At 38.0% G+C, this 14,502-nt stretch overlaps 1 protein-coding gene across 9 annotated transcripts in view; it reads right to left on the bottom strand.

The window, feature by feature from the left end:
- TDRD15 (tudor domain containing 15) overlaps positions 1–14,502 on the bottom strand; it is a 205,903-nt gene that overhangs the window by 174,708 nt on the left and 16,693 nt on the right. For all 9 annotated transcript variants that reach the window (XR_010830659.1, XR_010830661.1, XR_010830663.1 and 6 more), the window contains exons 3-4: positions 450–520; positions 212–354 (exon numbers count right to left, since the gene is read on the bottom strand). The gene's annotated coding sequence lies outside the window, so the exon portion shown is untranslated. The remainder of the gene's footprint in view (positions 1–211; positions 355–449; positions 521–14,502) is intronic.

Here is a 14,502-nt window from a genome sequence, read left to right as displayed (position 1 = left end):
GAAATATGATTAGGAAAGCAAAGTCTATCATCTAAAATGAGATGTTATTTGTATCATTTCCCTGCAAGGGAATTTACAATAAGAAGTTGTATCTGGAGGTTGCATGCCAAGGCACTTGTAATAGCTTGGACAATGTTTTCAATGGCGTCTTTTCTTTAATAACGAGTGATTATTCTATCCTATAGGAGGAAGGATTCATTCAGGCGAATACCTGGTTCAGAGCAGTATTTCTTCCATGTACCCATGCACTCTCCATGAGAAATGTACCACTCTAACAACACTTTTTATGACATCCAGGCGTCAGCGGAACCAGCTGTCGAGGCTAATGGAAGTACACAATCTTCCTGATGAATTCTGGAATAATCCAAAGGAGAAGATGATGACAATTACCTTTGAGACACCTGCCTCTAAAATGGCACATGCTCATTTTAAACAGCCTGTAATCTCACCTTGAGTGACTGCCAGGCTTCATTTGGATCCTTCATGTTTAATATATTATTTAGATTGCATGGTTTTAGGCCTGAAAGGAAGCAATTTAGATTGAAATTAGCACTAGAGTGTGGAATTATACTGACAGACAGTGGAAGTTTAGACAGTTATTTCAAAAATATCACTCTCTGCTCTATATGTGCCTCTATGGTACTAAAAATGTTTAGAGTGTTAAGACATCACAATTAAATGCTCAGAAGTAACAATTCTTAAGTTAAGATGTCAGGCTCTGGTTTTTCTCCTTTCCTTGTTTTCAGGTGCATTACCAGCACTGGAATATCTCATGAACCTCTGGCTGTTGCCCATGATCAAACTGAGAGAAATGCAGGGATGGCCTGTAAGGCTGGCCAAGGGAGAGGAGGAGATAGATCATGAGAGGTAAGCAATTGCTCACCTCGAGGTACACCTCTAGAAGGTGGCTCAGTCAGTCTAGGAAATGAAACTTAAGTGGAAAGATAAAGCTAATTAGAAATTAGAAATTAAAGGGAAAAATGGTGAAAGCTAAAGATTAATGTTGGTAAGAGAACAAAAAAGTGTATATCAACCATGAATACCTCGATGCTAGAGACCGGAAGGAATGTCCTAACTCAGTACAGCCTCTTGATGACAGTCACAACAGCAGAAACCTGCCAAAATTTTAACTCTCTTATTGCAGCAGTCATAACTGTAACACTGCAACAATGGCACATTTCTCATTTTAGATCACGTGGAATGCAGCCCTAAGTCCTTTAAGTTTTGATTTTGGAAGAGTTTTGATGGTTATTGTCCAACTTTTCTTGCAGAAAAATGGGTCTGGAAACTTTTAGCCAAACTGGTGGAAGTTTCTCAGTAGAAGGTAGTAACAGGAACACTTTGATATCCAGAAATGTATCTGTTAATGGTGTTCACTATGTGTCATGATATATGGAATTGCCATTCATCTTAAACAGCAGGCAGTTATTCAAGGAAACTACAATTTGCAGACACTGACAAGCTCTCATGCATGAGTTCCAGCTTCATTTCTTTTGCTTGCTGGGGACCACATACCAAAAGCAGACCCCAATAAATCAGTTACATTAGCATCATCTGGAGGTGACACAGGCATGGGCACGCGTGATGAGATATCTACAGAAAAGCAGCAGGCAGACTTTCTAGTCAACATTGGTTTTAGTTGCTTCTCTTAGTCTAGCAACATTAAGTCTGTTTTATCAAAATGCAGCTATATGGCATTTATCGTTTAACCATCCATCCATTCTTTTTTAAATGGTGCTCACATTACTATCTATGCACCAATCTTAGTTATACCTCCCATCTGCAACTTTATACTGTATATTTAAGTTCTACAGAGAGTAGAGAATTTTTGCACTTAAAAAGTCTTCTAATTTACTGTTTTTTAACATGCAGCAGCTTCTACAGCTTTTTTATTTTAGACATTTCTTTTCAATCCAGCCAACCTTCAGTGGTAGTGTGTATTTTAGGAAGCTGTAAAGCCATCTGGAAAGGCTTTTTTTTTATTTTATTTTTTTTTGTTATGTTTATCCTTTGCACTTTTCAGATTTCTGTCAACGTCCACGGTAACAGCTGCTATAATACTCTCGATCCTTGTGTGGCTTGAGAGCTGCACAATCCAATGTGGTTTGCAGTCTAGACTTCAAGCAACCACCAATTTGTAAGACCGATAGTTATTTTTTTGCCTTTAGAGACTATTATATAGGTGTCATTTCTCTGTCCCTTTTGCTTGTGGTTTATTTCAAGGTTGGTTGATCAGAAGACTTTATGCATTGTTTTTTCATGCTCATATGCATATATATTTATATATATTACATATATATAAAAAATCCTGAAGATGTTTTGCATTACTTTATTACTTTTTTTTTTTTTGTCTAGCTGCTATCATCTAGCTCATAAATGAAATTATTTTCCTTGTTTGGAGAGCAGAAACTCTGAAGGGTGTTGCAATTCATGTATACCTGTATTTTATTTTTCATGAACTGTAATAACGTGCATAGGAATAGCATGATTCACCCCCACAGAATTTAGAATAAATAAAGAATTGTATCACCTCCAGGTAAAAGCATGAAAACTTTTTCAACAGGTAAACTCAGTAAATAAAGTGATTTTTTTAAAAAAGCAGCTGAATATGAGAGAGACATTTGTGACAGTGAAATGTGTTTCACATTTGTGAAACTGAAATTTGAGAATGCCTTGTCTACTGAAAGTGCAAAAAAATTTCCTAATGGCTACAAAATATTTTGAATCAAGCTTCATAAAGATTTCATGTAATGACTGGAAGGAAAAATGTTCCTATAATTTTCTAGCCTGGGATTCAGGAATCTAATGGCATGTGATCTATATTCACAGATGAACTTGCCTGACTTTTAGGGACCTTTGCTCCAGAGAACATCAATAGCTTGGAGAAAGGTGTCAGAGTATTCACAGCTGAGCAAAGAGCTACCTGCATAACCAACAGCAAAAATCAAGGTGGGATTTGTGCCTGAAATCATGTGTCTTGGAGGCTTAGTTGTTTTATACCTAGATTTACCTCACAGATCTTTTGAGTCATGCAAGGCAGGTGCCTAGTCTAATCTGGAAGCTGATGTTCCCTTCATGGTCACTGGAGAACATGCAGAGTGATTCATCCCACCCTAAGGCCTAAGCAAGCATTTAAGGAAACTTCACTGGCAAAAATCTGTACAGCTGGAGGATTATACAGAGATTTTAATGACTGTATACTTGGAATTCAGTGTTTAATTTCAACCTGCTAAAACACAACTTCTGCAACTAAGTCTGTGAGCTGGGACACTGAGTCTCCGAACCCTATCTGTCCAGCAAGGATACCACTGTCCCTTTCTATTACAAAGTTTATGTGGAGAAATATATTTCTGTGATTTATTCAGATTTTGCAGAAATGTACACGTATCAAAGAGAGATACTTTACATCAAAGGAAAATTGAGATTCTTACTTGGAACTTGCCTTCCAGCTAGCTAGACTCTTCAATTCACCAGTGAGGACTTGACTCTTCCTTTCCACATATTAAACAGAAAAGCCAAATTGTGGCCAGTAAATTTTTATGACCTTACTCTACCTCTGTATCAAACTATCATGGCAGTGGCTCTGAAAAATATTAGCATGGATGTATTAGGCAAAAGCCTCCTTAAAATATTTTATTTCTCCAAAATTTGACCAGCTGCAAAAAACATCACAGGAAAAAAAAAAAAAAGCCTCATGAATTGCTACCCAGTACAGCATGTTGAACTGTAGGCCCAAAAACGTCAGCATATCAAGGAAAATACCTCTAGGGAACTCTAAACATCATCCAACAAAGAGAAATTTTGTATACAATGTAAATATTGGACTGTCTGTCTTTTTATATTGTTATTGCTTAGCTCTTTACTGTTTAACCTATGTGGTACTGTACCTGTCAGTCTCTGTTGCACCTGAAAGTTTCTGTAAACAAACAGCATTATGATAAATCTCTTGAGTTTCCCTGAGGCATTTTTTCTGCTGCTGGAAGCCTGAGGTCACTGTGCAGTCAGTCCTGCAAATGTCCCCCTTGACTATCAACTAAGAGGGCACGAGTCTGGATGCTCTGACGCTGGAACGCTTTAATAAAAAACTCACAATACAGAGCTTTGGGAATCAGCATCTTTAGCAAGTTTGTGAAATCCTTTCATTTCTTCTAAGTATCAGGGAAAAAAAAATCATGTGTCAAACTGTCAACGTGTAAAAGAAATTGTCCCTGAGCACACTGCTAAAGAACGGATATGTAGCGCGAGTCACACTACTTTATCGCGATCCGCTGACAATTCATGTAAAGGCACATGCCTCCTCCAAGACTGAAGCTAGAGTGAAATGAATTACCAGCTTGGATTAACCAGGTAAATAAACTTGGACATTGTTTTTTCACTGTTAAGACTGGAGGTCAGATCCAAACAATCAAGGGAACAGCAGCACCTAAAAAAAAGATGTTGAGATCTTGCATAGTGATTCAGAGAGTATAAGTTAGTCATCTTTAGTCTCTTGATGTAGCACTACACCTAAAGAACAACCCTTATAGAGCTACCCTACACACTGATGTGGAGCCCTCCAGAGCCGGACAGTAACTCCTTGTCCTGTCTGACCCAGGGCTATGTGCTAGAGGTAGGATACATCTCCCTAACTTTAAGCATCTTAAAGTCAGTTGTCTGTCTTCATGTTACCTTTAAAATCCACACAGAAAAGCAGGATGTTTTTTTACCTTCTGTTACATGAGGTGAAGTGTTTCCCTAGATGTGCCCATTTGTATTTGTCTCCACTGACTTAGGCTTGCATGGATAACTTTCATATATATGTGCACATCATTTCAGGGAGACGAAAGGTGGCTTAACCTATTTTCCATCAAGTTACATAGCTGCATATATACTCATAGTACTACGATATCACTTATTTGCAGTGGCTGGACCATTATGGGAATTACTAGTTTTCCTTTTTTTTTTCCTGTGTGTGTCTCTAATATTTGTTTTAACATGGACCAAAAGAGGCAACTTCTGTTTTTCTCATTTGTCAATGAAGTTCTTCTGTATTCCTCAATGTACGTCACTCTAAGAGAATTCCTGGTATTCCTGAGATTATAACTCATGAGAACTATCTGATTTGAGCAGGCAAAAATAAGTTTTGCATATTTTGAGCAGATAACTTTATCTCAGAGTAAAGCTTAAGTCAACAACTGCAGTGGCTTCACCCTGATGGGCATCTAACCACCATACCGCTCTCATTCCCCCTCAAAAGGAGAGAATATGATGGAAAAAGAGTCTCACAGGTTGTGATAAGGACAGTTTAATTACAGGAAAAGAGACAAAAACAAGCAAAAGCCACATGGAAACAAAAGGAGAAAACACTTATTCTCTACTTCCCCTCAGCAAGTGATATTCGGCCACATCTTGGGAGGCAGGCCTCAGTACGTGTATTTGTTGCTCATGAAGACCATTTTCCTAATGAGAGACCCCCTCATTAGTGCCATCCCAAACAGACCAGCACAACACCTGAATGGCTACGCCACAGATCTGCCCCCTTCCTCCCCTCCATCCCCACCCAGACTGAGATGTTTACGGGAGGTCAGGACCCCGCCTTGCAGCTTCGTTTTCAGAACTACCTTGTGTCACAAAATGACTCGCCCTTCCTATTTTACAATTTATATGTAGGACAAGTTATATTATATCCTATATCATGACATGTACAGGAACGTGAATATATTCTACTTACAAATCTTAACCACGAGACATGAAAACACCATTATGCCATGTTTTGTTTTGAGGTAAGCAATAGAGAAACCATTACTACATATAAACTATTTAGACAGGTGTATAAAGGAAATAATATTGTTAGACTTGCAGAAAATCCCTGAAAAGTTTCCACGGACCTACAAAAAGTTCTTGCTGTGTAACCGAAGTTACGTCAGAGCTTGTGGGAAGTGGAAGAGAAGACACTGCTTGTAACACTAGGAGGACATTGGCAAGATCAGTATAAAAACATTGCTGTTTCTTTGGATTACTTGAAACAGCCAAAAGACAAATTTGATGATCAAGGAAGACTCATTCAGCCCACGTTTGCAAGCTAGCCAGGCATACAATGAACTATGGGATCCGTTCTGACACTCTGAAATCTCCCTGAGTCAATCTATGAGGATTTGCAACACTCCATCACCCATCTATCTCTGTGTCCTTGCCCCACTCACAAGGCCTCCACAGGCAGCTACCTGAGAAGCAATGTAGAGACCTATATAAAAACGAGGTATATAGCCAACATTTTTTATTACCTCTGCTAACAAAAATTGACATAGTGCAATCTCTTCTCCTATCCTTGTATTTTCCATGACTGCTCACTGCAGACCCTGTTGGATACATTTACACTGAACAAGCCAGTAAACTATCACAAGCTGTATGAAATCTGAACCCCCCAAGATCTATTCCAAAATGGCCATCGTGTCCTTATAAACAGTACACATTTACAGCCATTCAGGAAGCCCAAACATGCAACCGAAGATCTGGGTGCTTGCTGGAACCCCTGGACATCCTCACTGCTACAAGAAGATAGAGCAATCAAAAACATTTTTAATATGCTGGAAGTATCCCTGACACAGACACATGCGCAATGCAAGCATCTACCATTCTCCTCTCTGCTACTGCTTTACCCAAAGGTACTTCCACCCAATGCAGATGGACAATTCCTACAGACCAAATGCCGCTCTCTCAGCTAAGTGTGCTGCAGTCCTCTCCAGCCAAGCCCTTTGGGGTGTCCAAGAAATGCCCTGCACCCATTCAGGAAGAACAACCTCATTTAAAATACACCCTCTGCCTGCATAGATGGTGCTGCTTGCAACATCTCATGCCTAGTAACAAGGTTTATCTGGCTCTTTATGATCCAAAGAGAAAAAAGTATATATATTCATGCAGACAAATGAAGCATATACATGTGTCTTTATAGAACTGAATATCCTTCTTGTGCAAGTCATTTTGTCCTTTAATATAGGAAATAAGAGCCTTCACACAAAATGGTATCATGCAGATTTCTGATATTTATTATTCCAAGTGAGATGATGAAGTTACTTTTCTTTTCCATACAAAAGTGGGTGCAGTGAAAATTGTGTGCGAGTTGCCTGCACATTTGTGTTTTGAAGGGTTATTGATGTGAATAGCAGGTGAAGTGTAAAGAAAAGGCTCCAGCTGTTTCTTGTTTTTGAATTCTTCCTTGGTGCAAGCACCGAGAGTAAATACTGGAATAGGAAAAGTTAAAGTCATAAGTGTCCCAGTTACACTCAAAGAGAAAAGAATTAAAACCCTTTTTTGCTGGTGTGCTATGCAGTTCTGCAACGCTGATTTTATTCACACATAGTGCACAGCTGTTTATTGAGTCTGACCCTTGAGGGGACGCCAAAGAAACACTGGAAATGAAACCACTCAGAAAAGACAGTTTTCCTTTCCTGTTTACTTGATAGATGTTTCATATTAAAAAACAACAACAAAATCAGAAAAAGGAAACATTTCTTATATAACAGTGACTTGCAAATCATTGTTTCAAATATTAGCATAATTATTTCAATACTTCTGATGTTTTTCCCATCTTACTCTCCAGTTGCTTTGACTAGAAATGAAAATAGTGAAGCTACTGTTGTTATTGTTCAGGAGACTGTAAAATAAAACTAAGCAATGCTGTCCTTTATTAGAATGATTTAGTAACCAGACCATCTCACTTTTTTCTACTGCCTTAAATGTTACTATAACCAGCCTTAAATACATCATTGCTATTCTGTTTGATTGTTTTGTCAGAATAAGAAATATAAAATACATAATGGATTCAAATAAAGAGAGATTGAAATGCGGTGAGCACATTCAAATCCCTGCAGATCCAATTTTGTGGGTAGGGAAGATGACTGTGAAGTGTTGCCTGAGCATTTTTAACTACAGGCTCCTGTAGACCCACCTTACTTAATACAGTCCTTCTTGAAACAAATAGTCTCATTATTGGGATATAAAAATTTAAATAAAAATGGGACCCATCATTTTGCAATTGAAATTTTTAATAATAGTGAAGATAATAAATGTCTTAAAAATGATGCCTTTGACACCTCACCCCTTTCTGCTTGGATGCTTCTAGCCACCAATGACAGAAATCTTCACAGGTGAAAGCAACTTCCGCAGCTACCAATTCTTCATTTGGTATCAGACAATTCATTAAAACAAGAGAGAAATGTTATCTATTTTAAGTGGTAGACTGCTATACTTCAAGACTTTTGAGGTAACTCAGATTTAAGATTTTCTTTTCATGTAGTTTATACTGCTATTGACTCAGTTCTAGTATGTGTGTCAAAAAATCAAATTTTAAGTCTTTGAATAAAGAGAGAGGAGTGGTCAAGTGAATGGAGGAAAGAGAAATGTTCTTCTCCTAAAGGACAGCAGGGTAAAATCGTAAACTACTTTGAGAAAGCTACAGCAAAAATAGTGTTTGAACCTCCAAAAGGTTTAAAGAGCCAGGTCAAGAGGACTTGCTGGAACACAAAATCCAAGCTACAACCAGAGACAGAGCTGTCAAGAGCTGTGATGACAGTTCAAACTCAAAGTTGCTTAAAGAGCGAGCTAGTGCAAGGACTGAATGATGAAACAACTGGAAAAGCAATTTGTAGATCTTTGAATTAAGGAAGATGAATACATGCAAAATATTTTCCAATGGGATGGTCAGTTGGCTATTACAGCACTGGTATGAGAAATGCAGATTTTAATTAAAAAATAATTGGCATATCCAGTTCAGAGTTAGTGAGAAATGTTTCTCAATGTGATAACTTTCAGATTATTGCAAGAAGACAAACTGGTACAGGTTTTTCTTCTTCCTTTTTAAGCCATCTAAGCTGGAGGTCAAATGTTTGGATAAAAGTAAGTCTATGCAAATTTGCCTTTTGTTGTACTTAGACTATCTTTTCCTATTATAATATTTCTGAATTTTGTGTTAAAGTTATAATGCTCTTAATCTTCTCCTCTGTGATATCTACAGCAACAAGGACAATGGTGGAAACCTTCAGCCTGAATAGTTCAGCAGCTTAGGCCAGCACATGCATTCATCAAATGCAAATAATGTCAATGACAGTCTGTGTTATTCTGATTTATTTCAACAAATCTCAAAAGCTATATTTAAAAAAAATAATCTCAATAAGTGGTTTAATATTTTGCTGCAATTAATGCTCTTCTTTGGCTTAAGTATACTGTCCAATCATTAAATAAGCTCTTCCAATCTTAATGCCCTTTCCGGAATCCATTGAAAGTCTCTTCCTCTGAAATACACAGAAGCAACTAGTGCAAATTTAAAAAGAGGGGAAAAGAGTTAAGACCTGCAGATTATGTAACTGTCTCCTTTTATAAATGAAATCTCAGTTTTTGAGTATCATTGAATCATAGAATATCCTGAGCTGGAAGGGACCCACAAGGATCACGGTGTCCAACTCTTGTCTCTGTACAGGACCACCCAAAATCAGACCATATGTCTGAGAGCGTCGTCCAAACACTCCTTGAACTCCAGCAGGCTCGGTGCTGTGACCAGTGCCCAGGGGAGCCTGTCCCAGTGCCCGATCACCCTGTTGTTGAAAATTTTCGTAACATCCAAACCTGAATTTACCTAAGAGTAACCACCTCACCTTGAAGAGCTGTGAATTGCACCACCATAGAAAGTTTCTTAAAGCTAAAATTGGTAAGAGGATGAACCCTATAGTTGTGAGCACAGGCTTTCCCTCACTTAAAATTTCACACCAACACTGGCACCAAAGGAATTGCTTTTCTGATACAACATTATGAGGGAAACAAGGCTATTTTCAGATCTTTATTTTTAAGGGCTAGATTCTCCTCCTTCTAACCATGTTGAATTGTCTTACTGCACAAGCAACCCACTCTAAGATACTGATAAAGAATAATAAAAGCAGGAGAACCTGCCCTTAGAGTGTTTTATGTATCATTCATATACAAACAGCACATTGTTTTATCATTAACTACACGGCTCTGCATTTATTTTAAAAGTCTTTGGTTATTTTTCTAAGCATTCACGATTCACAATTAAGTCCTTACAAAGCCAAACTGCAAAGCACCAAAGAAGTGGCTGGAAGCTTAAAAAAAAGAAATTCATAATAAAAATAAAAGCATAACTTTCTAATGGCAGATGGCCAATTAACTACACTGAATGATGTCATCTGATAACTGCATGGAATACCTTTCAAAAGTTGTTCTGTATCTCAAGAGAAAATTATGAGATTAATGTGGATAACAAGAAAAAAAGTCCTTACTGTTGTACAGCACAAAATGCTGAAAACTGGAAGCCCATCCAGACCTACTCGCCTTAAGGCACTCCAATTCTTGTCAACAGCACACAAGGGACAATTGCAACATAGCATCATATTTAGATGTAGTTGCAACCCTACAGCAGAACCTACCAGGTACATGTTCACAATTTTAAAATAATTGCAGTTTTTGTACCCCATCAAGAGGTACTCAAAATCTGTAGCAAATTCCTTAATTTCCCAGGAACCATACATCAGAAATCAAACCAGTTGATCATAAAAGTCCTCTGAGATCTTTAAAACTGGATTTCTAATATTTGTGAACTTCGCTTTAAATTTTCCTTCTTTTGAAACAGGGGGTTAAATTCATGCTTGTTATTGTTATGTAGCTGCAAATAATATTTTAACCAAGGAACGAGTTAGATGTAGCATAGCAGCATCCCTGATGAGTAAGGGAAGAATGGAAGACATTTTCCTTACAATCAGCAACAGGCAGCGAGATCCTCCTTGGCATCACCTTTTTACTTTCAGAGCACATCCTTCCGTTCCATAACTCCCTCCCTGTGCTACAACCAAACATTTGTCTTGTCCCCAGGCCCAAAGCAGATGTCACTGGCCCTGTCATGAGCCTTAACTCCACTTACTCTTTCTTTTAAATGCAGAGTTTTTTAAAAGTATCTTCTGGTGAGATATGCCACAAGAACCAATGGGAGAAAGAAGGGATGCCAAGCCTAAATTCCTTCAGGATGAAAAACTGGGAATAAAAAATAACCACATTGAAGTGTACAGCCACACAGAGCTGTAACCCCAAAGAGATCCCTCTGCTTTCCATTCTCACTAGAGCCTCATTCCTCACCTGCCTGCAGTTTTCACTGCTTTTTCACATCACTCTTTCCCATGCACCCATTTATACCATGTCTATACAGATTTTTTTTTAAATCCAAGATCACCTCATCTTCATTTTTCTGGCTAATCTTCCGCACAAACTAAGTAATCTGATTCACAGTTTTATCCTTCGTTCCCTTCATTCACTTCCACTCAGCATCCACATTTACTCACTTCTCATCCCTTTCCAACTAACCAGTCCATAGCTGAAAAATGGTATTACTGCTGATCGGAGAGGAATAGAGCAGTTTTATCCTCCTGACCCACTGCTGAAAGTCCACAGACAGATTAGTTAGAGGGCAACAAGTCCTATTCATTGCATAAAAATAGAAAGAAAAATGGTGGAAATCCAATTTAGTATTATTCTCCTCCATATTAATACATAAATAGCTTGAAAACCAATTTCCTCCATAAATTTGACGATTGTTATAGATGATGCTGCCTATTAGTATATGCATTTAAGGACTTCCACTTACAGAAAAGCATGCAATTATGTCTTTGCTATTAACTATGCTACACAAAGATAAATGTTATTTAAACCTGCTGCAAATTCCAAAGGCCAAAGAGTTTTCATAACTAGGTCATTTAAAATGAAAATAATTCAAGATTGGTCACTTAAAAAAGCAAAATCAGGCAGATGGAACATATTCAATTTTAGCAAATTCCATCACTTCATAAAACAATTCAGCATTATGTTGCTAAATCTTACACTATACGCTTCTTTTTTTTTTTTCCTCCCCAGAATTAAGACTTCGCCTCCTCAGATCAGCTTGGGAAACTTTTCACTGCAAGAATTATCTATAAGAAGAACTGAAAAATAAATGGGATTATTTTATTTTTGTGCAAATGGCTTCTTATGCCGATAACTTCTTTTGTCTTTTGTATCTTCAGTTCAGGAATAGTTAATGAAAAGTCTCCACCTGGTGGCCAACCGTATTTTGGTGAAATAGGAACATTGTGCTACCTGTCCAGCACACTTTTTCAATCTCTTACCGACTTAGTCGAATTGTTCTTTCAACTTTTTTTCCGATTAAATAAGGCCAAAAATGGGTTGTGGATACAATATTATCTCCAGCCTACAGTGATTCACAGGTGCCTCCCACATTTGTAATTTCACAGTCATTCTGATCAGTACACTATTTTATCTGTGTCTTGTTACTCGGTTTTATACGCACAATCCTCAAGGAGCCCAAGCAAACAGAGAAAAACAGAGCAGTACACAACACAAACTGAAAAACTCTGCAAATACCTCCTGAGAGGAACTGAAAATTTCACAGCACATTTGGAGATAACAAATGGAATCCCCTCTAAGATAAAGAGAAACAAGAAAACAGTAATTAGGGGGAAAAGATAGTTGGTCAAAGAAAGCTCTGAAAGTTCATCTGCTAGCATCATCGGAAGTGGCAAAATCTAATGGTGATTTTAAAGAAATTTGTTTGTGGATTCCCATTTGCCAGATGTGAATGGTCACTTCAGTGCCACAACATATGACAATATACCATCTGGTGAGGAAGACAATTTTGCATCACATGACTGAAGTTTAATAATTATTAGGAAAAAAATTAATTCCAAGTAAGAATTTAAAAAACATAGTCATCGTCTAAATGTACCATAAACCACAGTTTTCTCTTGTTGAAAGCACTGCAATTATTTTGTAAACTTAATGAAAATACTAGAAAATTTCATTTTCAACAACTTAATTTCCCCCCCTTTAAATCTTCTTTGAAACACTCTTGTGCCTGATCCAGCTCTTCATCATTAACCTCGTGTTTTCAGCATCTCTGCTCAGCTAAGCCCATTACTTGTGTAACTGCTCATTGATTTTGACAGGGACAAAAATAATAGCATGCTATAATCACCAGGACAGCTTTGGACTTGATGATCCAAAATTAAACAAATGTCTACACTCCCTTTGGCATCAGCTATCAAATCATAACTTGGAGCAGATACTGTGGATTCACATTGGAGTACTGCAAATTTATAGCCCATGGGTCTTTTAGTAATTTTGAGAGTTTATACTCCAACTTGCAAAAAAGACAATGCTGTAAAAAGCATTTCTAAAGCCACCCTAGAAGAAACTGTCTCATTTCTAATGTAGATTTCTATAAACATTACAAACAAAGAAAGCTCAGATCATACATGCCTTATGAGCTTTCAGTGGAAACTAATGTAGGGATCACTTTAAAAAAAATAAAAAGGGGCATTGAAGAGCTTCCATGTGAACAGGACAGAGAAATTCTGTGTAACTGTACAATGCTGCTCTTCCCAGAACAGCAGGTGAGAAGACCAAAGTGCCATCTCAGGCAGTCACTGATGCGTGTGAAACCATTTCCTGCACATTGCTGGGTGGTTCTTGGCCTGCAGGAATGTCGCTTTCTTTGCCAGGGTTTGCAAAAGTGGAAGAACATACTGTCTAATTGATTTCAAATTAATTTGTTGTCAAATCTAGCAGCACGGTTTAGATTTGGACTGCTGCTAGTAGGACAAGAAGGTAAGGGGTCTAATCAGGATAAGATCATTTATGCTGCAGCCATCGCAAACACCATAAGCTCCCCTGGCAGACACCGGAGAGAAGTGTGTGCTTTTGGGGAGCAATTCACCCAACCTATTTCAGACATCTACTTTGGAGTGCGATGCATCACAACACAAAAGTCTGTTTCTTTCCATTTTATTAAAAAAGCCTGTGGTAATTAGCTCAAATTCAGATGTTTACATTCCAGCTGAAGTCTTTCACATCCATTTCAGAAAGTGTGAAACCCCATTTCATGAGAGTAGCCAAACACAGAGATGACTGTCAAGCCAGGCTCAGTTTGTAAAAGGGAATTTGGAAGAGCTGTGGTTTCTGCTCTAAGAACCACCTCAAATATTTATTTAAACTAAGGCTTATCATTGCTGAGATGAGCTTTCTGAACACTGCTATAGACATCTTCTGAGATGGGTCTCCTACATCCTTTTGTTTTGGGACTGTTCCACTTCCTATGAAGTACTTATATAGCCACTGAGGCAGAGAACAGACTCAACAAATATACCTGGATTTTTACAGCGCAGCTTCAAAATTAACCTCCAGGCTCTCCTGTGTACCCATCCAAACCATAAACCAAGTATTACAGAAAGGGGAGCACCTACAAAATATCATATAAGAATGAACAGGACTTTCCCAGATGGACCACATCACAGAATAAAATATTTCAGAAGCAAAATATACCTCTGAGGTCACCTCCTTCAGCCTCACAGGAAACAACCTAAGCTTGCTCCTTTCAGGCAATTCATCTAATCTAGTTTTAAATAAGCCATATAATGAGGCTTCTACAGCTTCCCCTGGGAACTTACTCTACAGTCTAATAGAACTCATTTT

This window comes from Anser cygnoides, chromosome 3, assembly GCF_040182565.1.
Source record: "Anser cygnoides isolate HZ-2024a breed goose chromosome 3, Taihu_goose_T2T_genome, whole genome shotgun sequence".
NCBI classification, from domain to species: domain Eukaryota; kingdom Metazoa; phylum Chordata; class Aves; order Anseriformes; family Anatidae; genus Anser; species Anser cygnoides.
The sequence above is the reverse complement of the archived record's forward strand: the minus strand, read 5'-3'. Positions and strand labels throughout refer to the sequence as shown.